The sequence below is a fragment of the Lithobates pipiens genome, unplaced genomic scaffold (assembly GCF_037356315.1).
Source record: "Lithobates pipiens isolate NorthernLeopardFrog02 unplaced genomic scaffold, aLitPip1_a1.2 Scaffold_18, whole genome shotgun sequence".
NCBI classification, from domain to species: Eukaryota; Metazoa; Chordata; class Amphibia; order Anura; family Ranidae; genus Lithobates; species Lithobates pipiens.
The window spans coordinates 373,551,877-373,577,898 of record NW_027507758.1 but is presented as its reverse complement, the minus strand read 5'-3'; the positions used below and the strand labels follow the sequence as shown (position 1 = coordinate 373,577,898).

The 26,022-nt window shown below is 47.4% G+C and overlaps 1 protein-coding gene across 2 annotated transcripts in view; it reads left to right on the top strand.

Moving 5' to 3' along the window:
- Positions 1–22,772: 22,772 nt before the first annotated feature.
- ABCC5 (ATP binding cassette subfamily C member 5) overlaps positions 22,773–26,022 on the top strand; it is a 215,036-nt gene continuing 211,786 nt past the window's right edge. The window contains exon 1 of one of the 2 annotated variants that reach the window (XM_077487701.1): positions 22,773–22,936. The gene's annotated coding sequence lies outside the window, so the exon portion shown is untranslated. Of the gene's footprint in view, positions 22,937–23,415; positions 23,519–26,022 lie in introns of those variants that run through there. The other variant, XM_077487702.1, reaches the window with a different exon arrangement.

Genomic DNA, 26,022 nt, shown 5'->3' with positions numbered 1-26,022 from the left:
TCTTAAAGTGTTTGTGTTTACATAGGTGTTTTCTTGTGCCTGTAGCGCTCTTTTTGAGGGTGACATATACAGTAGGGGGTACAGCCATCTACTGTGTCATGTGTGTTATGTGTGGACATGCCTATACATATATATGGGTGTGGACACATGTAGATATGTCTCTTCATTTTTTTCCCCTGCGATTACGTTGAGATTCATGTAATGTTAGAGACTGGACACCATCTCTTGTACATGGTACAAGAGATGGTCAGAGACTGGGAATATGGTACAAGAGATGGTCAGAGACTGGGGATATGGTACAAGAGATGGTCAGAGACTGGGGACATGGTACAGGAGGTGGTCAGAGACTGGGGACATGGTACAGGAGGTGGTCAGAGACTGGGGATATGGTACAGGAGGTGGTCAGAGACAGGGGACATGATACAGGAGGTGGTCAGAGACAGGGGACATGGTACAGGAGATGGTGAGAGACAGAGGACATGGTACAGGAGATGGTCAGAGACAGAGGACATGGTACAGGAGATGGTCAGAGACAGAGGACATGGTACAGGAGATGGTCAGAGACAGGGGACATGGTACAGGGGATGGTCAGAGACTGGGGACATGGTACAGAAGATGGTCAATAATAAATAAAAGTGTAGCGCTTCAAAAATGTGGCGTATTTTCCGCCAACCTTATAAAGATATATATGTGTTCAGTAAATATTTCCTGTGAGAAATAGTGCACACACCATACAAGATCTCATGTACGTATTGCTTACTATATACAACTATACAGTTGAAAATTAATTCTATGAAAATAAGAAAACATTAAATCAAAAAATGAAAAAAAATTTAGAAATGAAAAAGATTTCAAACGTGGAAATAGCAAAGTCTCTTATATATAGTGTCCGTGTATAATCCACAAATGTGTAGAAAAGATCCTACGCCTCCTTCGTAGAGAATCGTGCAATCACCACGTGATATTCCCTCCACCAAGCGAAATGGACGCTTACCGGATTTAGTGGATCCACTCAAACTTATATTTGGAGGATCACATAGGCTCATGTATATATGCAGACTCCTTCAACAGTGCAGAAGATGGTCAGACTGGGGACATGGTACAGGAGATGGTCAGAGACTGGGGACGTGGTACAGGAGATGGTCAGAGACTGGGGACATGGTACAGGAGGTGTCCCCCAATGCAGCCAGTGTCCCCCATTGCAGGCCAGCGTCCCCCATTGCAGGCCAGTGTGTCCAATTGCAGCCAGTGTGCCTGTGCCCCATTGCAGCCAGTGTGCCCCATTGCAGCCAGTGTGCCTGTGCCCCATTGCAGCCAGTGTGCCCCATTGCAGCCAGTGTGCCTGTCCCCCTTTGCAGCCGGTGTGCCTGTGCCCCATTGCAGCCAGTGTGCCTGTGCCCCATTGCAGCCAGTGTGCCTGTGCCCCATTGCAGCCAGTGTGCCCCATTGCAGCCAGTGTGCCTGTCCCCCATTGCAGCCAGTGTGTCCCATTGCAGCCAGTGTGCCTGTCCCCCATTGCAGCCAGTGTGCATGTGCCCCATTGCAGCCAGTGTGTCCCATTTTGCAGCCAGTGTGCCTGTGTCCCATTTTGCAGCCAGCCTGTGCAGGGAAGAGAGCCGCCTCCACCGCCTGTTTAATCACAGCGGGTGATCTGTCTATCAAAGTGCCCGGACAAGGGGGAGGGGCTGTGTGTGACGGCGCGGGATCACATTTATCACCTCGATCTGCTGGAAGAAGACACCCTGCACATGTGGACTCTTGATGTCTTGTTTCTATCCTGCATTTCTTCATTGAATGATCGTTATTTATATTATTTTATTTTGTATTAGGTTATATTATCTGTGCTGTATTGCTTTATTTTAGTTCCTTGCTGCTCAGGCCTTCCACTTCAGGCTCTCATCAATCTCCTTAGATGCACAAAGCTTCAACGCACACGGCGTCTATCTAGAAAGCAGCCCCTCACTGCTCTGATCCTCAGACTTGGGTCTCTGGCTTTCACTAGTGCACTCTCTGGACTCCTGGAGACCCTCTGTCTCTCTGGGTGGAGCCCAGAACCCTAATCCTGACTCTGCTATAAGCCTAGGACCCACCTGCTGAATAAACCAGCCAGACTCCTGGCTGTTCCCGAAACACGGTCTCAGGATTGGAGATTCCATCCCACCAATAATGCTATGGAATCTCAGGTCCCCAAATGGATTATGCAAACTTTGGAGGAAACTGATAAAATAGATTCCTCCACGTTAAATACCCCTGGAGCCCCTCAACTTGCCTATTTGAGAAACCTGGGCGACAATTACTAGGACAGGGAACTGTACTGTCACAGTATCTTTGTGTCCTCACTATGTTATCTAGCCCATTTTTTATTTTATATATATATATATATATATATATATATATATATATATATATATATATATATATTTTTTTTGTTAAGTCATTCAATATATTGTGGTGCTACTGAAACTAACACATGGAATCATATTTACATATCCATTCTTCATAGTTTTTATATGGATTTATGTAAGATCTATTTATATGTTTTTTGGTAAAAACCTTATATAAGAAAGGGATATGCATCTTCAGGCTCACATATATATTCATCTATATGGTGTCTATATGATGAATATTTCCATAGTTATCTGTAGCTGTGCTTATTTTTGTTTTTAAAGTTTCTTCAAGTTTGTTTAGAATTATTGGATGATAATTGGTACTATGTTTCCAATTGTATTTTTCTATTTTTATATATGCGCTTTTGTATCACCTGAATCACTTTACTGAGGATTTGCTAAATCTGAACACTCATAATGAAATGAAAAATAGGAAGTTTAATTAAGAAATTGGACACATTTATGTTCTTTGAAGGTTATTCCCATATATATATGGTAGAATGGGTTGAATACCTGTCCCCCCCCCCCCCCCGCCCCGCAGTGGTTTCTCCTGACAGCTCATATGTCCAGTAGTAATGTACAAACCATCAGGAGAAACAATAGCATGTAGCAAGAGAATAGGTATTATGTACACTAGTAAGTGTAAATAGCCTGCTTGTCTGGGAAGAGAAGCAGTGGTATATCAACTCACAGGCCACCAGAAAGGTAGGTGCATTGTATTTCCTCTTGTTTACCAGGATTTTGATTTGGACCTGTGGTGGCAGGTACACTTGTAATGCCCTGTACTCACAGTTGGACATGACGACGACAAAATCCGTCGGATTTTTTCCGATGGATTTTGACCCAAAGTTCAGAGGCGCCCTAACTGGAGGATTAAGGTGCGTTATCCCTTGTATAAAGCTTCGGACCAAAGAATGCGTAGCAAGTGGACGTTGAAACAGAATCGATAAGGCCGAGACTTGGCCCTTGATGGTACTTAAGGCCAGTTTCATCTCTAACCCATTTTGCAGAAATTCGAGGATTCTGCTTATGACATATTTTCTGGGGTGCCAACCCCTGGATTCACACCAGGAGACAAATGCTTTCCAGACTCTTTGATAAATCATTCTGGAAGCTGGCTTTCTTGCATTAATGAAGGTAGATATCACAGGGCCCGAAAGCCCACGATTCTTCAGAATGTGGGTTTCAATAGCCAAACTGTTAAATTGAGCGTTTGTAAGGTAGGATGGAATACCGATTCCTAGGATAGCAGGTCTGGACGGGACGGTAGGGTCCAAGGAGAGCCTACCGCCATCTTCACTATTTCTGCATACCAAGTTCTTCTGGGCCACGCTGGGGCCACCAGAAGCACTGACTTCTTCTGCTGACTGATACTACAAAGAAGTCTTGGCAGTAGCAGAATAGGAGGGAATGCATAAATCAGAGAGAACTGATGCCATGGAGTTACCAATGCATCTGTCCTGCATGCAAGAGGATCCCTCATTCTTGACACAAAGTTGTCGACCTTATTGTTGAACCTGGACGCAAAGAGATCTACATCCGGAACCCCCCATCTCTGGCATATGGCCAAGAAGATGTCGGGGTGAAGAGACCATTCCCCTGGGACTAACTGCTGGCTTCTCAAGTAGTCCGCCTGCCAGTTCTCTACCCCCGGAACGAAGACTGCCGATATACATGGCACATGTCTTTCTGCCCAGATTAAGATCTGGTTTACTGAGCTGCACGACTCTTGGTGCCCCCTTGGTGATTGATATAAGCCACTGCTGTGGCATTGTCGGACTGGATCCTGACAGGGCAACCCTGCAACCTGAGTGTCCAGGCTTTTAGGGCTAGATACGCCGCACGGATCTCCAGAATGTTGATGGGTAAGGCCCTCTCGGTCTTGGACCATCTCCCTTGTACAGTCGACTGTTCCAGGACTGCCCCCCAACCCGAAAGACTGTCATCTGTTGTTACCACTGTCCAGGTAACTGGTAAAAAGGATTTTGCTTTCCGCAGATTTTCGGGTATCAACCACCAGTTCAGGCTCCGACACGTTGTAGGGGACAGATGCATTGAAAAATCTAAAGCCTGAACCTTCTTGTTCCAGCCCGATAGGATACTGTTTTGCAGTAGCCTTGAATGAGACTGAGCGTAGGGAACTGCTTCCCCAACAACCTCATACAAAGACGAATAGAAAGAACCTTCTTTGCCCTGACTACCTGAATCAGTTCTCTTATAGCACTGATCTTTGCTTGGGGTAGGAATACCCTCTGCTGGGCTGTATCTATGACCAGACCCAAATACGCTAGTCTTCTTACTGGTTTAAAAGAAGACTTCTCTAAGTTGAGGAATCAACCTAGGCATTCCAGGTAGATGATTGTGGTGACCAAATTTTGGTCCAGGCGGTCTACCGTTGGTCCAGGCGGTCTACCGACCGGTCTATCAAGAGCAGGTCGTCTAGGTATGCTATTATTGTTATACCTTGGGCCCTTATTCTGGCCAGAGGAGGGGCCAAGATCTTTGTAAACACCCGAGGTGCAGTAGCTAGCCCGAAAGGCAGAACTACAAACTGAAAGTGGTGTTTTCCTACTTCGAAGCAGGGAAAATAGGTAGATGCAGGTATGCATACTTGATGTCTATTGAGGCCAGAAGTTCTCCTCCTTGCAGGATGGTTTAGATCTTTGAGATCTAGATTGGGTCTGACATCTCCGTTTGGCTTTGGTACCATGAAAAGGTTTGAATAAAACCCAATTCCCTGCTCTTGCATGGGAAATACCATGATAACTTTTTGCTCCAACGCAGTGGCGGCCCACCCATAGGGGGCGCCCGGGCGCCGCCCCCCCTCTCCCTAGGTGTAAAAAAAAAAAAAAAGTTAAAAAAAATAAATAAATAAATAAAAGTAAAAAAAAAAAAAATGTCATTTAACAATTTAACACAGTGTACTGTGGCGCCGGTCACAGTGCACTATGAGAAGCGCCACGTCGATGCAATCACAAGATTGCATCCATGGCGCTTCATTTGCGGGTTAAAAACCCGCCTTGCGGCGCACTGCAGAACGCCGACTAGCTTCCGCCCGTAAAATCACTGTGATTCTATGGGCGGGAGCATTGTCATTCTTAGACAGGCAGTCACTTCCGGCTTTCGGCTGCTTCACGAAACCCGGAAGTGACGTAGGCAGCTCCGTTCCTTAGCCCGAGCGGAGCTGCCAGACAGTGAGAGGTGAGTCACCGCATAAAGGCTTTCTAGCTTCTACTTTGTGGAGAATGTTCGTGCATTTAGCTGAATGAATGCAAAAAGCTTTCACAGCCAGAAAGGTTTCCCCAGGCCAGGCGACTTTTGCCGTGGCCAATCAGAGAATGAGCTCTGAAGGGGGAACTCCACGCCAAATTTCTGAAAAAAAAATTGGCGTGGGTTCCCCCTCCGAGAGCATACCAGGCCCTTAGGTCTGGTATGGATTCCAAGGGGAACCCCCTACGCCGAAAAAACGGCGTGGGGGTCCCCCCCAGATCCACACCAGACCCTTATCCGAGCACGCTACCCGGCCGGCCAGGAAAGGGGGTGGGGACGAGCGGGCGCCCCCCCCCCTCCTGAGCCGTACCAGGCCGCGTGCCCTCAACATGGGGGGGTGCCTTGGGGGAGGGGGGCGTGCGGCCCCCCCACCCCAAAGCACCTTGTCCCCATGTTGATGAGGACAAGGGCCTCTTCCCGACAACCCTGGCCGTTGGTTGTCGGGGTCTGCGGGCGGAGGGCTTATCGGAATCCGGGAGCCCCCTTTAATAAGGGGGCCCCGGATACCGGCCCCCCACCCTATGTGAATGAGTATGGGGTACAATGTACCCCTACCCATTCACCTGTGAAAAAAAGTACAAAAAAAAACACAACACAGGGTTAAAATATTTTATTGCACAGCTCCGGGGGTCTTCCGTCTTCGGGGGTCTTCTCGCCGGACTCCTCCGCTATCTTCTTGTAGCTCTTTTGCTAGCGGAGGAGTCCGACTTTCTTCCTCGCCGCCGGCCTCTTCTCCCGACTTCGGGGGTCTTGTCCCCCTCTTCGGTTCTTCTGCCGGGCCACCGCGCCTTCTTATAGCTCTTTTAGAGGCGGTGGCCCGGTCTTCTGTCGTCGCCGCCGCCGCCGCCCGTTCTTCTTCTTCTTCTTCTCCAGGAGATGTTGCCTCGACGATCTCCCTGGCCGGAATGCCAGGGACGCGCTGCGCTGCCACTTATATAGGGACAATGGGGCGGTGTCACATGGGTTGATGTCACATGGGTTGGTCACATGGGTTGATGTCACATGGGTTGGTCACATGGGTTGATGTCGCCATGTGACATCAACCCATGTGACCAACCCATGTGACATCAACCCATGTGACACCGCCCCATTGTCCCTATATAAGTGGCAGCGCAGCGCATCCCTGGCATTCCGGCCAGGGAGATCGTCGAGGCAACATCTCCTGGAGAAGAAGGAGAAGAAGAACGGGCGGCGGCGGCGGCAGCGGCGACAGAAGACCGGGCCACCGCCTCTAAAAGAGCTATAAGAAGGCGCGGTGGCCCGGAAGAAGAACCAAAGAGGGGGACAAGACCCCCGAAGTCGGGAGAAGAGGCCGGCGGCGAGGAAGAAAGTCGGACTCCTCCGCTAGCAAAAGAGCTACAAGAAGATAGCGGAGGAGTCCGGCGAGAAGACCCCCGAAGACGGAAGACCCCCGGAGCTGTGCAATAAAATATTTTAACCCTGTGTTGTGTTTTTTTTTTGTACTTTTTTCACAGGTGAATGGGTAGGGGTACATTGTACCCCATACTCATTCACATAGGGTGGGGGGCCGGTATCTGGGGCCCCCTTATTAAAGGGGGCTCCCGGATTCCGATAAGCCCCCCGCCCGCAGACCCCGACAACCAACGGCCAGGGTTGTCGGGAAGAGGCCCTTGTCCTCATCAACATGGGGACAAGGTGCTTTGGGGTGGGGGGGCCGCACGCCCCCCCTCCCCCAAGGCACCCCCCCATGTTGAGGGCACGCGACCTGGTACGGCTCAGGAGGGGGGGCCCCCCGCTCGTCCCCACCCCCTTTCCTGGCCGGCCGGGTAGCGTGCTCGGATAAGGGTCTGGTGTGGATCTGGGGGGGACCCCCACGCCGTTTTTTCGGCGTAGGGGGTTCCCCTTGGAATCCATACCAGACCTAAGGGCCTGGTATGCTCTCGGAGGGGGAACCCACGTCAAATTTTTTTTCAGATTACATAAGGGGCGTGTTTTATGAGAAGTGGGAGGGGCCAAAATGATGGGCGGGGTCATGATGGGCGGGGTCTGGCGCCCCCCCCATCCAAAAACTTCACCAGCCGCCACTGCTCCAACGCTAGAAGGAGAGACTTCTTTTTCTCTGGGTCTCTGGGTACATTTGATCTGAGGAAACGAGGAGAAGGGAATTCTCGGAATTCAAGTTTGTATCCTAGAGTTATTGTGGAGACAACCCATTTGTCCCAAAATTCCTCCTGCCAGAGCCCTGAGAACTTTAGTAGTCTTCCCCCACTCGAGTGAGTGGTCTAAGGAGGTCTTAGCATTTTGTCTAGAAGGCCTTCTCCCCCAGGACTTCTTTTGCCCCTGGGGTTGACTCTGAGTTTTAACCTTTGAGCCTGATGGAGGAGGTCGTCATGACTGCCTGGTGGCTGATGACCCTGGCACTAGAGAAAGCGCCCGTTTAAAGGAGGGACGTTTATTACTTTTCTTGACTGGTAAAAGGGTGCTTTTCCCACTAGAGATCCTTTGGATATAATTGTCCAAATCCTCTCCAAACAGTTTTGCACCAAGAAAGGGGAATCTTGCCAGGAGTTTCTTACATGGTGATTCGGCTGACCAATTTTTCAGCCATAAGATTCTACGCATGTGTACCAATCCAAGCGTAAGGTGAGAGGTCTGAAGGATAGAATCTCTGATAGCATCAACAGCAAAACACAAAGCTGCTGGAAGGTTAGCTAACCCCCGGGCTTTCTGTTCAGGTAAAGCTTTAAGCACCTGTTTAACATGGTCTCTCAAATATTGATAGACTCCAATTGCTGCCACTGCAGGTTGAGCTACTGAACCTGCCAAGGAGAAAACATTTTTTAATAGGAATTCCATTTTCTTATCAGTTGGATCCCTAAGCATCTGAGCGTTGTCAACAGGACAAGTCAGGCTTTTGTTTACGGAGGAAATGGCGGCGTCAACTGCCGGTATACCCCACATCTTAGTAAATTTTTCCTCCATAGGATAAAGTGTAGAAAACTTTTTAGGAGGAACATTTTTTTTATCTGGGTGATCCCAATCAAAATAGATAAGCTTTTCCAGCAAACCATGAACAGGAAAGGCATGTGCAGTTTGAGGAGGTTTCAGTGAACCCAGAGAAGAAGTGGGTTCTTTAACTGACTCAGGTACGGGTAACTTAAATGTGGAATGGACCAGCAAGAATCATCCTGAGAAGCTGAAGAGGGCCCTTCTCCACTAGATTCCTCAGAAGTGGAATCGTCAGTCTCCTCTCGATCCTCTGAGGATGATTCCTCTCCTTTATCCCAGAGTTCCTCACTCTGAGGGTCCTGGGTGACAGAGAGGGGCCTAGTGCGTTTTTTTCCACTGAGTGAAGACGCGATTAAGGCTACTAATCTTTCCTCTAAACCGTTTATGCTTGAGAAAAAAACCTCCTGTGTAATGTACACAGGGACTGAAGTGCCAGAAGCAGCCCCTGACCCCGACGGCTCTCCCTGGCCAGCCTCCCCGGGTCCTGCAGGGGAGGAAGGTGCTGCAGAGGGGGGGTCCTCAGAGCCTGAAGGGGACCCCTTTGAGCCCCTATTCTTCGGGGTACTTGTACCTCTTCTACCCATAGTGCAAAGCAACAAAAGGTAGAGGTATCACAAAAAAATGCACTGACTTCTAAGCACTGTAGTTCAGCAACTGCCGCTGCTACTAAGACTCAGTCTGATGCCTAAGTAAATGCTGCCTGGGAATGCCTGTGTCTTCCACACTCACATGCGCCTGTCAGCTCTGTGTCCCTCCATAGGCTGTGTGCATCTGAAAAAGAGTGCACTTTAAAGCCTGTGTAGCCTAGTGCTCCGCCCCCCCCCTCTCCTCCAACCACATCTGCCCCCCCCCCCGCTCGTTTATTAACCCTGCTGGCAAGCATGGAGGGGAGGCTGGGGCAGAGGAGAGGGAAGGGCCGGTGGATGTGAAGCCGCTGTAATGGCGGTGGCAAATGGCGGTGGGTGGTGCGGTATGTTACCACTCTCTGCCCAGGCCTGTCTCAGTCCCCTAATCTGTGGAGGGGGAATCCCAGAAGGAAAAACCCCCTTACCTTCATCCTTCCTGGAGCATGGCTGGAGGAGCATAGAGCGTGGACACCAAGCAGACTGATCAGACATGAAAGGTATGTGCTCTTGGCATCCCCCGGTGGCGACTATAGGCATAACATACATATATTTAAAAGGAGAAAACCTACTAGAATTAGAAAAATTCTTGAGGAGTCTCCCTTACCTTATCCAGCGACAGGGTCTGAATAACAGACCCAATCTTCACCTCTCACGATGCGCTTGGTTAGAAAAAAGAGACTGGGGCCCCCTTGAATAGGGAGATCCACAGTTCTGGGCCTGTAAAGCACCCTACCAGGAATATGGCTGAAAAAACAAATACTGGGTCCCAGGGTCCAGCTCTCTAAAAAGAGAAGCGTTACAGGTGAAACCTTGTTTCTTCGGACACAAGGCCCGGGTACCATCCAATTCAGTCTGGAAAAGACACTTTGAATAGATCTGGTTGCATAGCTGGCCCCAGTAAGGATATTCCAGCGGAGCTCAGCAGAGCACATCTTTACTTGTGACGAACACTTAAGACACTGGCGAAAAAACTGAGGTACCTCCAGTAGGGGGAGGGGTTATATGGGGGATTGAACTTTCTGTCTAGGGTGTGCCAGTGTACAATCACCTAGTGATACCCTATAACCCATCAGTAATTACTAAGTCTCTGTGTCCTATGATGTACGAGAAAGAAAAGTGTCAATAGTATCCGATCTGTCCGCTGCGATGACACAGTCCCGCTAAAAATCACTGATCCCACCTCTCTGTTAAAAAAAAGAAAAATCAATGATCACCGCCATTACTACCCACGCTTCGTGCTCCGTAATGGGGAATGATCTCAAGCATATCTGCAGCCAGAACATCCATTCGGGAGTCGCTAGCTGGAAGGTGTTAAATCGGCCTGGTCATTGGTGAGAGGGCCATTACCCATCTTTGCAAACCTTTCCTTTGTTTCAATGGGACACTATGCACAGACAGCTTTACCTTGGGAACACTTCACTGCACCTTTATTTGAACACTGTAGTGTACATGATTATCTTTAGCTATAGTCATCACAAGATGTACTACCACTCTGTTACTACACCTTATTGGATACAATTAATGAGCTCCGCCTGCCGGTGAAGACCATCAGATCTGCAACGGGGACATTCTGTCATTGCTACTTAAAGGGCCCTTACAACAGCTATGTTTAACTGCATCTCTCATTAGGCTCAGAGGTTAAACAGGCTGGGCTGGGTTTTTCTTTCTAGCAGTACTGTCAGTATTGCTGCTTAACTTGTTTATCCTTTCAGGTTATGACCAAGTGGTATTCTACTGTACATAGGTGTATATAATATTCTGTTGTTATCCTCTGTCTCAACTGACATTTCTTAAGTGGTCATTCGGCTGAGTTTGAGCTGCTATCCCAAACTCAGTTGAACCATTATCTCTTTGTACAACCACACCTTAACTGAAGTATTCCAGTAAACGTTAATAGAACATAAACACATTGAGTGTTGTCTTATTACTTAAAGGTATTGCAATTATGTCTGAACCCAGAGGTGTGGTGGGTTGGAAGGTTCACAGGATCATGGAGATGCAGATGGGCAGGTAAATCCAAGCAGTCCCCTAGGGGGCTGTGCTACAATAATAAAAATGCCATAAATATATTCCCTATTTTGTAGACGCTATAAATTTTGCGCAAACCAATCAATATACACTTATTGTAATTTTTTTTACCTAAAATATGTAGAATACATATTGGCCTAAACTGATGAATAATTTTTTTTTTTTTTTGGGGGGGGGGGGATATTTATTATAGCAAATAGTACACAGTACACAGAACATTGAAATGCAATTATTTTAGTAAATATAAACTGCTAAATACCTTTTCTCGTCATCAGTATATAGCAGTCTTGTGACTTCTATCAGTGTTCAGCCAAGCACTGGTTAAATCTTGTAGGAAGGGTTTTCTGATTGTCCTATCAGACTGCAGGACCCCTGACCCTCTGTCTGGACAGTGCTGATTGGCTCTGTGCTGATCACATGCACCAAGAAAACTAAACCTCTCTAGCAATACGCACCAAACTGAGCATGTGCAGCCTGACTATATAGACTGCGTTAACAGGAAATGATCAGGGGACTGTGAAAGGAGGGGAGGATCTGTGCATACAGGATCAAACAGCCTTTTTACACAATGCAGGGGAATAACCCCTTGGGTTCCACAGTGAGTATAACAAGCATGATTTACTGCATATACAGACTGATTTTACTGTAGTAGGTTTTGTAACACTTTAACCACTTCCTGACCGGCGCACGCCGATGTACGTCGGCAGAAAGGCCGACAGGCAAATGGGCGTACAGGTACGTCCCTTTAAATTTGCCGCCGTGCCATCGCGTGGAGCGTCGGGACCTCTGTGAGTCCAATTGGTGGTCCCGTGGACTCGATTGCCACGGGGATACCCGCAATCCTCTCACGGGGAGGAAGAACGGGGAGATGCTAAAGTAAACAAGCATCTCCCTGTTCTGCCTAGAAACAGTGACACTGATCTCTGCTCCCTGTGATTGGAGCAGAGATCAGTGATGTGTAAAACACAGCCACGCCCCCCACAGTTTGCAATACGCCCCTAGGACACACTTAACCCCTACACTGCCACCTAGTGGTTAACCCCTTCATTGCCAGTGTCATTTGCACAGGAATCAGTGCATTTGTATAGCACTGATTGCTGTATAAATGACAATGGTCCCAAAAATGTGTCAAAAATGTCCAATGTGTCTGCCATAATGTCGCAGTCACAATAAAAATCACTGATCGCCACCATTACTAATAAAAAAAAAATATTAATAAAAATGCCATAAAACTATCCCCTATTTTGTAAACGCTGTAACTTTTCCGTAAACCAATCAATAATCGCTTATTGCGATTTTTTTACCAAAAATATGTAGAAGAATACATATCGGCCTAAACTGAGGAAACAATATGTTTAATTATACATTTTTGGGGGATATTTATTATAGCAAAAAATAAAATGACATTTCTAAAGGATACTCTTGTTGAGCACAGGAACGAGCCCTGCTGTTAAATATTTGATCAAAAATTGTAATTACGCGCCCCTGTTAAACAGGGGCAGAAAAATCGTGCCTTAGGTAGGGGTGGTGGCACCCTGAACCGAAAATATTCTTAGAACCTATCATCATAAGAATTGAGGAGGAATAGGATAGTCACTCAGCATAATAGGATAGTCACTCAGCATATGCAGGCTTCAAGGGATCCCACATCCATAATCATTTGGTTACATCAGCATCAGGTGCTTGGTAGCTGGTGATCCAAGACTGATTTATTTTTATGAATGTGAGCCAATCAAAAGAGTCTGTGGACAGGCGCACTCTGTGATTGGTTACAAAGCCTCCAGCAGCACTGAATGTGCATTCAGAAAGAACGTTGTATGCAGGACAGGCTAGTAGCTCAATTGCATATTGAGCAAGCTCTGACCAGTGGTCCATCCTCAAGACACAGTAACCCAGTGGATGTTGTGGTGGAAAGGTCTCCAAGTCTGATCTTGCCCCAGATATTTCTGCACCATGTAATTTCTACACTGGTGATGGGTGCTGGAACCGATCAGACCTGGGCACTGTGGACTGAAGACATTGTTCAGCCGGCCACCTTCTCCACCGCTCTTTCTGTGACTGAACAAAGCCTCAGCAACACGTTGTCCAGCACCAGGAAATTGTAACCTCGTAGGCTCTGGAAACGCATTGCTCAAACCTTTTTGCAAGGCCTCCCGAATAGTGATGGACGAACGTTTCGCCCGGCGGTCGTTTCGCGGCGAATTTCCGACATTCGCGGTCCGCACGTTCGAACGCCTTTTTCCGTCGTTCGCCGCGGCGGACTTACGTGTTTAATGTATACAAGAACTTTAACCTTTGGTGACACGTTTATCATGTGATACAGGACAGCCAATTGAGACATGACAGCACATGGACACTTGGACATTCCCCCTAACCTATAAATACACCCGATCCGGTGGCCATTTTACATTCTTTCTTCTGTTACGATAGGGACAGGTTCCTGTGTGGAGTAGGGAGAGATAAACCACTAGCTATTTGGTACACAAAAGTTCTTTTCAGGACTGGTATAGGTGTTAGGTGTTGATAGGTTTGCTGTGCTGCTGATTCTTGCAGCAGCCTGAGTGTCTTTTGTTAGTTTAGAGAAAGGGAAAGGACGGTGTATGCTACAGGGACAGCCAGATTAGTCTTTCATCATCATCATCATCATCATCATCATTAGCTGTTACTATCAAGGTCCACAAAAGAGCTGTTCCAGTAACCACTAATCGTTCTCTTTTTTTGCCAATTTGTATAGGGACAGGAAGGAAGCAGTGTTGTCAGGCAGTGAGGGTAATTTTAAAGACTTGCTGTTATTATTAGTTCCACAAAGGTTCTTTTCAGGACTGGTATCAGTGGTACAGTAATAGGCTTGTACATGTATAATATTCTTTCTTCCAAATATAGAAAGGATATTATACTTGACTGCTGCCCTTCTGCTGCAGTCTGCTAAACATTCACAACTCACTTGTTCCACAAAAGTTCTTATAAGGACTGGTAACTTGGTATAGGGTGCTACGGTACATAGGCTTGAGTGCGGTACAGTCTGCTGTTCTGTAAGGACCGCTATCGGTCCACAATAGATAGGGTTGACGTGCACCACTGCTGACCGCTGCCCTATACTGCAGCAGTCCTTCAGCGGTATAGGGACTGACGTACAGTCTGCTAATCACTAACACACAACCTGCTTGTTCCACAAAAGTTCTTATAAGGACTGGTAACTTGGTATAGGGTGCTACGGTACATAGGCTTGAGTGCGGTACAGTCTGCTGTTCTGTAAGGACCGCTATCGGTCCACAATAGATAGGGTTGACGTGCACCACTGCTGACCGCTGCCCTATACTGCAGCAGTCCTTCAGCGGTATAGGGACTGACGTACAGTCTGCTAAACACTAATACACAACCTGCTTGGTCCACAAAAGTTCTTATAAGGACTGGTAACTTGGTATAGGGTGCTACGGTACATAGGCTTGAGTGCGGTACAGTCTGCTGTTCTGTAAGGACCGCTATCGGTCCACAATAGATAGGGTTGACGTGCACCACTGCTGACCGCTGCCCTATACTGCAGCAGTCCTTCAGCGGTATAGGGACTGACGTACAGTCTGCTAAACACTAATACACAACCTGCTTGGTCCACAAAAGTTCTTATAAGGACTGGTAACTTGGTATAGGGTGCTACGGTACATAGGCTTGAGTGCGGTACAGTCTGCTGTTCTGTAAGGACCGCTATCGGTCCACAATAGATAGGGTTGACGTGCACCACTGCTGACCGCTGCCCTATACTGCAGCAGTCCTTCAGCGGTATAGGGACTGACGTACAGTCTGCTAAACACTAATACACAACCTGCTTGGTCCACAAAAGTTCTTATAAGGACTGGTAACTTGGTATAGGGTGCTACGGTACATAGGCTTGAGTGCGGTACAGTCTGCTGTTCTGTAAGGACCGCTATAGGTCCACAATAGATAGGGTTGACGTGCACCACTGCTGACCGCTGCCCTATACTGCAGCAGTCCTTCAGCGGTATAGGGACTGACGTACAGTCTGCTAAACACTAATACACAACCTGCTTGGTCCACAAAAGTTCTTATAAGGACTGGTAACTTGGTATAGGGTGCTACGGTACATAGGCTTGAGTGCGGTACAGTCTGCTGTTCTGTAAGGACCGCTATCGGTCCACAATAGATAGGGTTGACGTGCACCACTGCTGACCGCTGCCCTATACTGCAGCAGTCCTTCAGCGGTATAGGGACTGACGTACAGTCTGCTAAACACTAATACACAACCTGCTTGTTCCACAAAAGTTCTTATAAGGACTGGTAACTTGGTATAGGGTGCTACGGTACATAGGCTTGAGTGCGGTACAGTCTGCTGTTCTGTAAGAACCGCTATCGGTCCACAATAGATAGGGTTGACGTGCACCACTGCTGACCGCTGCCCTATACTGCAGCAGTCCTTCAGCGGTATAGGGACTGACGTACAGTCTGCTAATCACTAACACACAACCTGCTTGTTCCACAAAAGTTCTTATAAGGACTGGTAACTTGGTATAGGGTGCTACGGTACATAGGCTTGAGTGCGGTACAGTCTGCTGTTCTGTAAGGACCGCTATCGGTCCACAATAGATAGGGTTGACGTGCACCACTGCTGACCGCTGCCCTATACTGCAGCAGTCCTTCAGCGGTATAGGGACTGACGTACAGTCTGCTAAACACTAATACACAACCTGCTTGGTCCACAAAAGTTCTTATAAGGACTGGTAACTTGGTATAGGGTGCTACGGTACATAGGCTTGAGTGCGGTACAGTCTGCTGTTCTGTAAGGACCGCTATCGGTCCACAATAGATAGGGTTGACGTGCACCACTGCTGACCGCTGCCCTATACTGCAGCAGTCCTTCAGCGGTATAGGGACTGACGTACAGTCTGCTAAACACTAATACACAACCTGCTTGGTCCACAAAAGTTCTTATAAGGACTGGTAACTTGGTATAGGGTGCTACGGTACATAGGCTTGAGTGCGGTACAGTCTGCTGTTCTGTAAGGACCGCTATCGGTCCACAATAGATAGGGTTGACGTGCACCACTGCTGACCGCTGCCCTATACTGCAGCAGTCCTTCAGCGGTATAGGGACTGACGTACAGTCTGCTAAACACTAATACACAACCTGCTTGGTCCACAAAAGTTCTTATAAGGACTGGTAACTTGGTATAGGGTGCTACGGTACATAGGCTTGAGTGCGGTACAGTCTGCTGTTCTGTAAGGACCGCTATAGGTCCACAATAGATAGGGTTGACGTGCACCACTGCTGACCGCTGCCCTATACTGCAGCAGTCCTTCAGCGGTATAGGGACTGACGTACAGTCTGCTAAACACTAATACACAACCTGCTTGGTCCACAAAAGTTCTTATAAGGACTGGTAACTTGGTATAGGGTGCTACGGTACATAGGCTTGAGTGCGGTACAGTCTGCTGTTCTGTAAGGACCGCTATCGGTCCACAATAGATAGGGTTGACGTGCACCACTGCTGACCGCTGCCCTATACTGCAGCAGTCCTTCAGCGGTATAGGGACTGACGTACAGTCTGCTAAACACTAATACACAACCTGCTTGGTCCACAAAAGTTCTTATAAGGACTGGTAACTTGGTATAGGGTGCTACGGTACATAGGCTTGAGTGCGGTACAGTCTGCTGTTCTGTAAGGACCGCTATAGGTCCACAATAGATAGGGTTGACGTGCACCACTGCTGACCGCTGCCCTATACTGCAGCAGTCCTTCAGCGGTATAGGGACTGACGTACAGTCTGCTCACTTCCTTGACCCAAAAAAGCACACCGTACTATATGCCCCTACCCTCCTCTTTGAAGAGGTTGAGCGGTGTCATATTTCTACTGGGGCTGCTTATGATATCCCTGTGCTGTGCTGACTTCCTCCTGGGGGTTCTTATTATGAAGGGATCACACTATCCCTGTGCTGTGCTGACTTCCTCCTGGGGGTTCTTATTATGAGGGGATCACACCATCCCTGTGCTGTGCTGACTTCCTCCTGGGGCTGCTTACGGTGCTGCTGTCAGTGCTGTATGTCACGGTGCTGCTGTCAGCGCTGTATGTCACGGTGCTGCTGTCAGCGCTGTATGTCACGGTGCTGCTGTCAGCGCTGTATGTCACGGTGCTGCTGTCAGCGCTGTATGTCACGGTGCTGCTGTCAGCGCTGTATGTCACGGTGCTGCTGTCAGCGCTGTATGTCACGGTGCTGCTGTCAGTGCTCTGTATTACGGTGCTGCTGTCAGATGCCTCTATCACGGTGCATGTGTCATTCCGGTATGTCACGCTGCTGGTGATCATCTCCTGCACCCTCTTCTTTGCCTACCCTGGTCCCTGACCTTCCCTCTCCTCCATTGCCTTCATTAGCTCCATAGTCCTGAATTGTTAGAACAATTTCCCAAATAAAATAAAAATGCTTGTAGTTATCGATCCCAAATTCACCTCATACATGTATTATGTCATTGTCCAGATGGTGGGACTACGTTTTACCCCCTAATAATTACCACGTGGCCGCAAATTCGACATGAAGGTTTGCAAAGTTCGCCTCCCATTGAAGTCAATGGGGCCCGCGGCGAACGTTCGGTTTCGCGAACGTTTGGGTCCGTTCGCATTTCGCTTTCGCGAAACGTCCCGTCGGAAGTTCGTCCATCACTACTCCCGAAGATGTTTCACCCTCTGCTCCCTCTGCGAAGGCTGGATAAGTTCTGCAACCTTACCCTTGTAACGTGGATCAAGAAGGGTTGGCAGCCAGTAATGATCCCTCTCCTTGATACCACGAATCCTAGGGTCCTTTCGCAAGCTTTGCAGGATCAGGGAGGTCATGCAGCGTAGGTTTGCAGAGGCATTCGATCCTGAGTCCTCTGGGTCACTAAAGGATCACATGATCCTCCACTACCTCCTCCCAGCCACGTACAACTCCATGGGTTTCTGGGGACTGAAAACGATCCCTTTAAGACTGCTGCTGATGCTGAGTGTTATCCTCCACCTCCATGCTGACACAATCCTCCTCCTCCTCCTCTTCTTATTCCTGTGTGATCCGCGGGCCTGCAGGAATACTAGTATCTGGATAAAGGGGGCCTTGAGAGGTAAGGAAGTCCTCCTCTTCCTCCCGCTGTTCTGCCTCAAGTGCCCTGTCCATTATTCCAAGAAGTGTGTGCTCCAACAGGAAGACAAGAGGGATGGTATCACTGATAAATGCACTGTCACTGCTCACCATCCTCGTGACCTCCTCAAATGGTGACAGGACAGTTCATGCATCCTTGATCGGTAGCCACTGGCGTGGCGAAAAAAAGCTAAGCTCCCCTGACTCTGTCCTGGTACCATACTCACACAGGTACTCATTGATGGCATTCTGCTTCCTGTGCAGCCGCTGCAACATTGACAACATTGGGTTCCACCTTGTGGGCATGTCACAAATGAGGCGGTTTTTGGGCAGGTTGCATTCTCTTTGAATGTCAGCCAGCCGAGCACTGGCATTATATGACTGGCGGAAATGACCACAGACTTTCCTGGCCTGCCTCAGGAGATCCTGTAAGCCCAGGTACCTGCTCAAGAACCACTGCACCATCAAATTCAGTAAGTGAGCCAAACAGGGTACATAGGTCAAGTGTCCCTGTCGGGTGGTGGAGAGGAGGTTGGTGCCACTGTTGCATACAACCATTCCTGGCTGAAGCTGGCGTGGCGTCAACCACCTCTAAGCCTACCCCTGCAGAGCTGACAGAATCTCTGCCCCAGTGTGGCTCCTGTCCCCTAAGCAGACCAACTCAAGCACTGCATGCCATATTTTTGCCTGAGTGCTTGCGTAGCCCCTTGAATGCCTATAGAGCACTGCTGGTTCAGAGGAGAAATCTGCAGAGGAAGAGGCCATAGAGGAAGAAGAAGAGGAGGGGGTGGAGGAGAAAGCGGTGGCAGAATCACCACTAGCATTTTGGAGGCATGGAGGCAGAACAAGCTTCAACAATACTGAACCCTATATATATATATATATATATATAGTAATATTTGGGGGTTATTTTAGCTTAAAGGTAGAGCTTACCAGTGAGCTGAGTCCACGCCAGATATGCCGTTTTAAGGGCTTGTAGGCCCACTTTTATTAAAGAAAGAAAAGTCCGATAACAAAATAGTTGCCCACACAGGGGTTTCAGCTTTCCACAGCAATAATGTAAGTAGAACCAAAAATACCAAGCCACCTGGCTCTCTTTAGCAGCACTGCTGCTCAGACTTCTGCTGCAGCCCTCTTGGCTCTTTAACAGAGTTCCTGTACACCCAGTACCTCAGCACTCTTTACTAGCTTCTTTTTCAGCCCACAAGCTTGGACCCTCTGTCTGCTCTGACAGACCGACCTGTGCAGACATGCACACTTCTTCTCCCTTACTCTCCTGGACTCCTCGGGAGGGTGGAGCCCAGAACCATGGTCTTGGCTCTGTTTTAAACCCAGGACCCACCTGTGTAATCATCCAGCCAGACTTCTGGCTGTTCCCAAAACCCGGTCCCAGAATTGGAGATTCCGAACTACCACAATATATATATATATATATATATATATATATACATATATATATATATATATATATATATATATATATATATACATATATATATATATATATATACATATATATATATATATATATATATATATATATATATATATATATATATATATATATATCCATTGTATCCAGTTTAGCTACATCTCACTGCAGGCAGTTCCTGGTGTACTGTTTTTAATATACTTCTGGCAGGCAGGTGATTCAGTTATCTGCAGTGTATTTAATGTATATACAACTCTCGTGTGTATATATATATATATATATATATATATATATATATATATATATATATATATATAGATATAGATCTATCCACTGTATCCAGTTTAGCTATATCTGACTGCAGGCCGTTCCCGCTGTGCTGTTTCTAATATACTTCAGGTGGTCTACATAGTATACAGTGCTGTGCACCCATAGTGCAGTTGCTCATACTTTTCTGGTGGTCACTACAGTATACCCACAGTTGTTATTACATTTCTGTTGGTGTACACAGTACCGTGCACCCCTAGTGCAGTTGCTACTACTTTCCTGGTGGTGTACACAATACATACAGTCAGGGCCATCTTTAATATTGATTGGACCCTGGGCAAAATGTTTCTTGCTCTCCACCTGCTCTGAGACATACAATAAATATCTGCTAGACTTAAAATCGGTTTACTGTATCAGATCAGTCAGTGAGACTGTCTGTATATATATATATATATATATTAAATCCACTGCAGCTAAATGAATAATCTGCCTGCTCAATCTAAATGACACTCTCTCTACGCCCACGCCAACAACACACTACACGGGACCGACGGGGTGGCATTATATAGTGTGGGGCATGGACTTAGTCCCCCTGAGCCATGATTGGCCAAAGGCACCCTGCCTTTGGCCAATTATGGCTCTCTTAGTGGAGGGCGCTGGGATTGGCCAAAGCATGCAGGTCATGGTGCATGCTCTGGCCAATCATCATACAGCAATGCACTGCGCTACCGCAGTGCATTATGGGCCATTACATGCCACTCGAATTTGGCGCGAACAGCCCATAATGTTCCATTTTTTGATGAACGAGCAAACAGCCAATTTTTCGAGTCAAACTCATGTTGGACCCGAACAGAAAGCTCATCCCTACTTTTGATTTTCAAAACATGGCACCGTTGACATCTAGGTAAACTGGAAGGGATATCAAGTCATCGCTTCCAGGTTTCCATAATGGAGACCAAATCAAAGCCGATCCTGGCTTTGTATGGGTCTCCAACTACCCGGCGGACATGCTGCAGCTGTAGGCATCACCCTGGATTTGGCGGCAAGTGGTTATGGTACGCTAGGTAGAATTGTATATAACCACTTTTATATAGATTAAAATATCATTAAAATACAAATACACACATATCTTTGTGGCGTATAATGGCCGCGGCCTTTATTATAGGTTTTATTAATATTGTATAAAGCCATTTAAATTTTGAACTATAAATGCAAAATAACATATTTAAAGTATCAATAACATCACTGAAGCTTAGCTATTAAAAGCTCAAGCCAAATAAACAATCAATAAAAGTCCAAAGTTTACCAAAAAGGCAAAAAAGTACATACAACCTCATAACAGGCCAGCGACATGGGAAGGGAGGGTGGGATGCGTTCTGATCTTCTGTGTCCATTATACTGCGGCTACTGACGCACTTTTTTCTCTTTTATAGGGCCTCCGCTTGTGGCGAAAACCGTTACTGAGCCCCTGGACCAATCAAAGGTAAGTACTCTAAACAACATTTAACTGTAAATTAATTATTTAATTAAATCCCTTCTACCAGCGCCCCATTCATAGTGGGCAGGGACAATTCTTGCCCCTCCCACTATTATTAATATGAGAAACAGTAGATACATTTATAAAGTCTTACAGATACAACCAGCCCTTTGAGGTCGACCATAATGCTGTGGCCCATGATGAACTTGAGTTTGACACCCCTGAGGCCCTAGAACATGGGAACATGGATACTCAACCCGTGGCCCTCCAGCTGTTCCTGAACTACAAGTGCTATCATGCCTCAGCCTTTGGGAGTCATGTTTAAAACTGTCAGCCTTGCAATCCATCATGGGACTTGTAGTTCTGCAACAGCTAGAGGGCTGAAGGTGTAGCACCAATGGCCTAGAACAGTATTTCTCAACTTCAGTCCTCAAGGTGCCCCAACTGGTCATGTTTTCAGGCTTTTCATTATTTTGCACAGGTGATTTGATCGGTTTTACTGCCTTGGTAATTACCACTGTTTCTGTTGAGGGAAATCCTGAAAACATGACCTGTTGGGGCGCCTTGAGGACTGGGGTTGAGAAACACTGCCCTAGAACAGTAACAGCGAATCTGGGCACCACAGATGTTTTGGAACTACATTTCCCATGATGCGCCACTACACTGCAGAGTGCATGAGCATCATGGGAAATGTAGTTCCAAAACATCTGGGGTAACAAGGTTCGCCATCACAGCTCTAGAAAGTGTCTAATGGACATGCTACAAAGGGGAAAGCTGATGACATAACAAATTTGGGAAAGTCTGTGGCCCTTTAGTGGTTACATTTTTGTCTTCTCCATGGCAAACTATACAGTAAACAATATTTCTTTTTCTTCACGACCTTCACGGTGACACAGGCTGCTATCACTGGTTCTGTAGCCACAGACTGAATATGTCCTGGAGACACAATAGCAGCGCCTAGTCACACCCAGGCCTAAAATGGCCTCGATTTCATGTACAAACAGAACGTTCCAGAGGGTGCTGCCGCAGCACGAGCACAGAGGGCGTGATCGCAAAGCCGCGGAACGCCCCTTCTCCTCTTTGACAGTGCAGTCACGCCTCTCTCGCCTGCGCGGCATTCTGGGATATGAAGTCACTTCGCCCATTCCGTACTACCCGGCAACTGCTATAGCTAGACTACCCTTCCCGTCGCCCCTTGGGTTTTGGCCAGCCTACTCGGCTAATGAGCATGCGCAGTGTGTTTCTCCGCGTACTGACCCGCAGCCCGGCTGCTTGTTTTCCTGAGTTGAAGAGCCGCAGTGGAAGTGTCAGGACCGAAGTCGAATTTAGTGTGAGCTACTTACGCTCGTACTCTGCCAGGTAATGGGGCCTTATCTTCCCTCAGTGGCTGTGAGGATGACAGACATATTGACAGCCTTAGTGACCATGGTTGCTCTCCAGTAGTGATGTGACAGGACCATAGAAGCCGCAGTGTTAGGAAGCTGAGTGACGCAGCTCGGTGTCATGTTCCAGGCTGTGTAGTCCGGGTGATATTGCGGCTGTGTGAGGGGAATGGGCAGCTCTGCCTTGTATTCTCTTCTCCCCGAACCTTCCTATTATTACCAGGGCTAGCTCCATTGACATTCACATAGCAACCTGTTACGGCTAAAGACCGAGGCTTTCCTCTATGTACAGTCCACACAGACAGGACTAGCCGAGCCTTGTAGCCGTGGAATTAAACCGGGCCGTTACCTGAGTCGGGGCCGAGGGATGTTTTGTTCTTGTGCTTCCCTTTTTCCCCCTTTCTCCCGCCAGGGGGCGCTGTGGGCGTATTGTTCCCCCATAGAAAGGGGGGGGGGGGTGCTCACTAGATCCTCTTACAGCCTGAATGGCACACAGGCTTGGGATGTGAGGCTGCCGCATTATGTATGTGGCTCATCGGGCGTAGGAGAGACATCAAACGTAGGTGTTCAGCAACACTGCCATGATAGCTGATGGGTTCGGTTGGTAACAGGCTCTATATGCCTGCTTTTCTACCTCTGCTGGGGGAAGGGCTACATTGGAGGTGTCACTATGTTTTGGTAGCTGGATCGTTAGATGCTGGGAGGCTGTGGCCTTGACAACTATAGCGGTAATCAGGATGGCACAAGGTGACCTCAGCTGTGAGCTCTCAAGGCCTCAGCAGATTATTGAGTTCGGGATAGATTTGGTCCAGTGTGTCAGATGCTCTAATCCTTCCTTCCCTTTGTTTTTTATATTATTGTTTGCCATATATATAATTGTTTCATTGCATCTAATTCCATAACAATTTCAAAAAGATACTGGTGCCACTTAGAGCAATACAGAGATCAAATGACATTTGTATAGTCAAAGCATACAGATGATGTTGAATTGAGGGCACTTAACCCTCTTCCTGCCCAAGCCAATTTTCAGCGCTGTCGCTGTTTAGGTGACAATTGCACGGTCATGCTACAAACAAAATTTTGTATCATTTTGTTCCCACAGATAGAGCTTTCTTTTTGTGGTATTTGATCACCTCTGTGTTTTATTTTTTTGCTAAACAAATAAGAAGAGACCTAAAATATATATATATATTTTTTTCTGCAATAAAATTTTGTAAAAAGTAATTTTTCTCCTTCACTGATGGGCACTGATAAGACGTAACCGATGAGGTGGCACTGACAATGGGCACTGATAAGCAGCGCTGATGGGCACTCATAGGCAGCTGCCTGGGCACTGATTGGCATTTCCCTGGTGGTCTAGGGTGGCAATCTCTGGTCTTCCTGGGTGGACATCCAAGGGGCGGGGGGGTTGCGCTGATAAATAATCAGCACAGACCCCCCCTGTCAGGAGAGCAGCCGATCGGCTCTCCTCTACTCGCGTTTGAGAGATGCGAGTAAGGAAGAGCCGATTAACGGCTCTTCCTGTTTACATCGTGATCAGCCGTGAGAAGCACTTTACCGAGATCAGTGTAGCAGTGTATCAGTCCACCGATTGCCGCGATGGGCTCAAGATCAGTTGCTGTCATACGACGTCCACCCAGAACGAGAGCCGCGTCGCCCAGTAGTGGTTAAGATTTGCTTTTGTTAAATTGATACCAATGACTTTGGGGTTGATTTACCAAAACTGGAGTGCAAAATCTAGTGCAGCTCTGCATAGAAACCAATCCGCTTCCAGGTTTTGTGTCAGGATGGGTGCTATAAATTGGTAGAGAGCCGGTGTATTCACAATACAGCTCAGCAAGTATCTTCGTTCCTCTGCCTGTGTGGAGGGTTTTGTGCTTTTACTCCAATCACCTGTCACACAGTATATGGTAAGACTCCCCTCCCATTGCTGAATGAGGACATACAAATTCTAACACAATGTTCACTTTCTATAGAATGGAGCAAGCTGAACACAGCAGATATATGTGTAAAGCTTATGTAGGGAGATATGTTTAATCTCTGTGCATCATCTGATGCTGTTCACTTCACTGGGTATATGTGGGGTTTAACATCCACTTTAAAGTGGTTGTAAAGGCAGAACTATTTTTTTTTTTTTTATCGTAATGTATTCTATGGATTAAAATAAAAGCAACTTCTATGTGCAGCAGCCCCCCTAATACTTTACCTGAGCCCCATTTTGTTCCAGCAGTGTTGCACAAGAAACTTGGCTGTCCTGGTCTCTCCCTCCCTCCTGATTGGCTGAGACACACAGCGGGCACCATTGGCTCCCACTGCTGTCAAAGTCAGTGAGCCAATTGGGAAAGAGGGGTCGGGGGCCAAGATGTGGCTCTGTCTGAGGGGACACACAGAGCTTCGGCTTGGCTGCCCTCATAACAAGCTGCTTGCTGTGGGGGCACTTGGCAGAAGGGAGGGACCAGGAGCGCATGTGAGGGACCAGAGAAGAGGAGGATCAGGGCTGCCCTATACAAAACCACAACATAGAGCAGGTAAGTATAACATGTTTGTTATTTGTAAACACAAAAAAATGACTTTAGTATCACTTTAATTGAACAAGCTGAAGTTGGAAGCTGGCTACAATGCACAGCTGCACCAGATTTTGCACTCTTCAATTTCGGTAAATAAACTCCTATATTTTTTTTCTCTGTTTAACCACTTGAGGACCAGTCACCACAGTTATACTGCGGCAGGTTGGCTCCCCTGGGCGAGCCGTTGTAGCTGTACATCGGACACTTTAAGAAAACTAGGGGGTGGTCATGTTGCCTGCTGGTCACCCGTGATCGCTCCTGAAAGAAACAGAAAGGAGGTCTGTCAATGTAAACGGACAGATCTCCGTTCTGTGAGGGGTGAGGAGACTGATCTGTTTTTCCTACTGCTCAGCAATCGGTCTCCTTCCCCAGGCGGTCCCCATCCCACCACAGTTAGAAACACTCCCTAGGACACAAATTTAACCCCTTGATCACTACCCAGTGTTAACCCCTTCCCTGCCATTGACAGACAGTAATCGGCTATTTATAGCACTGA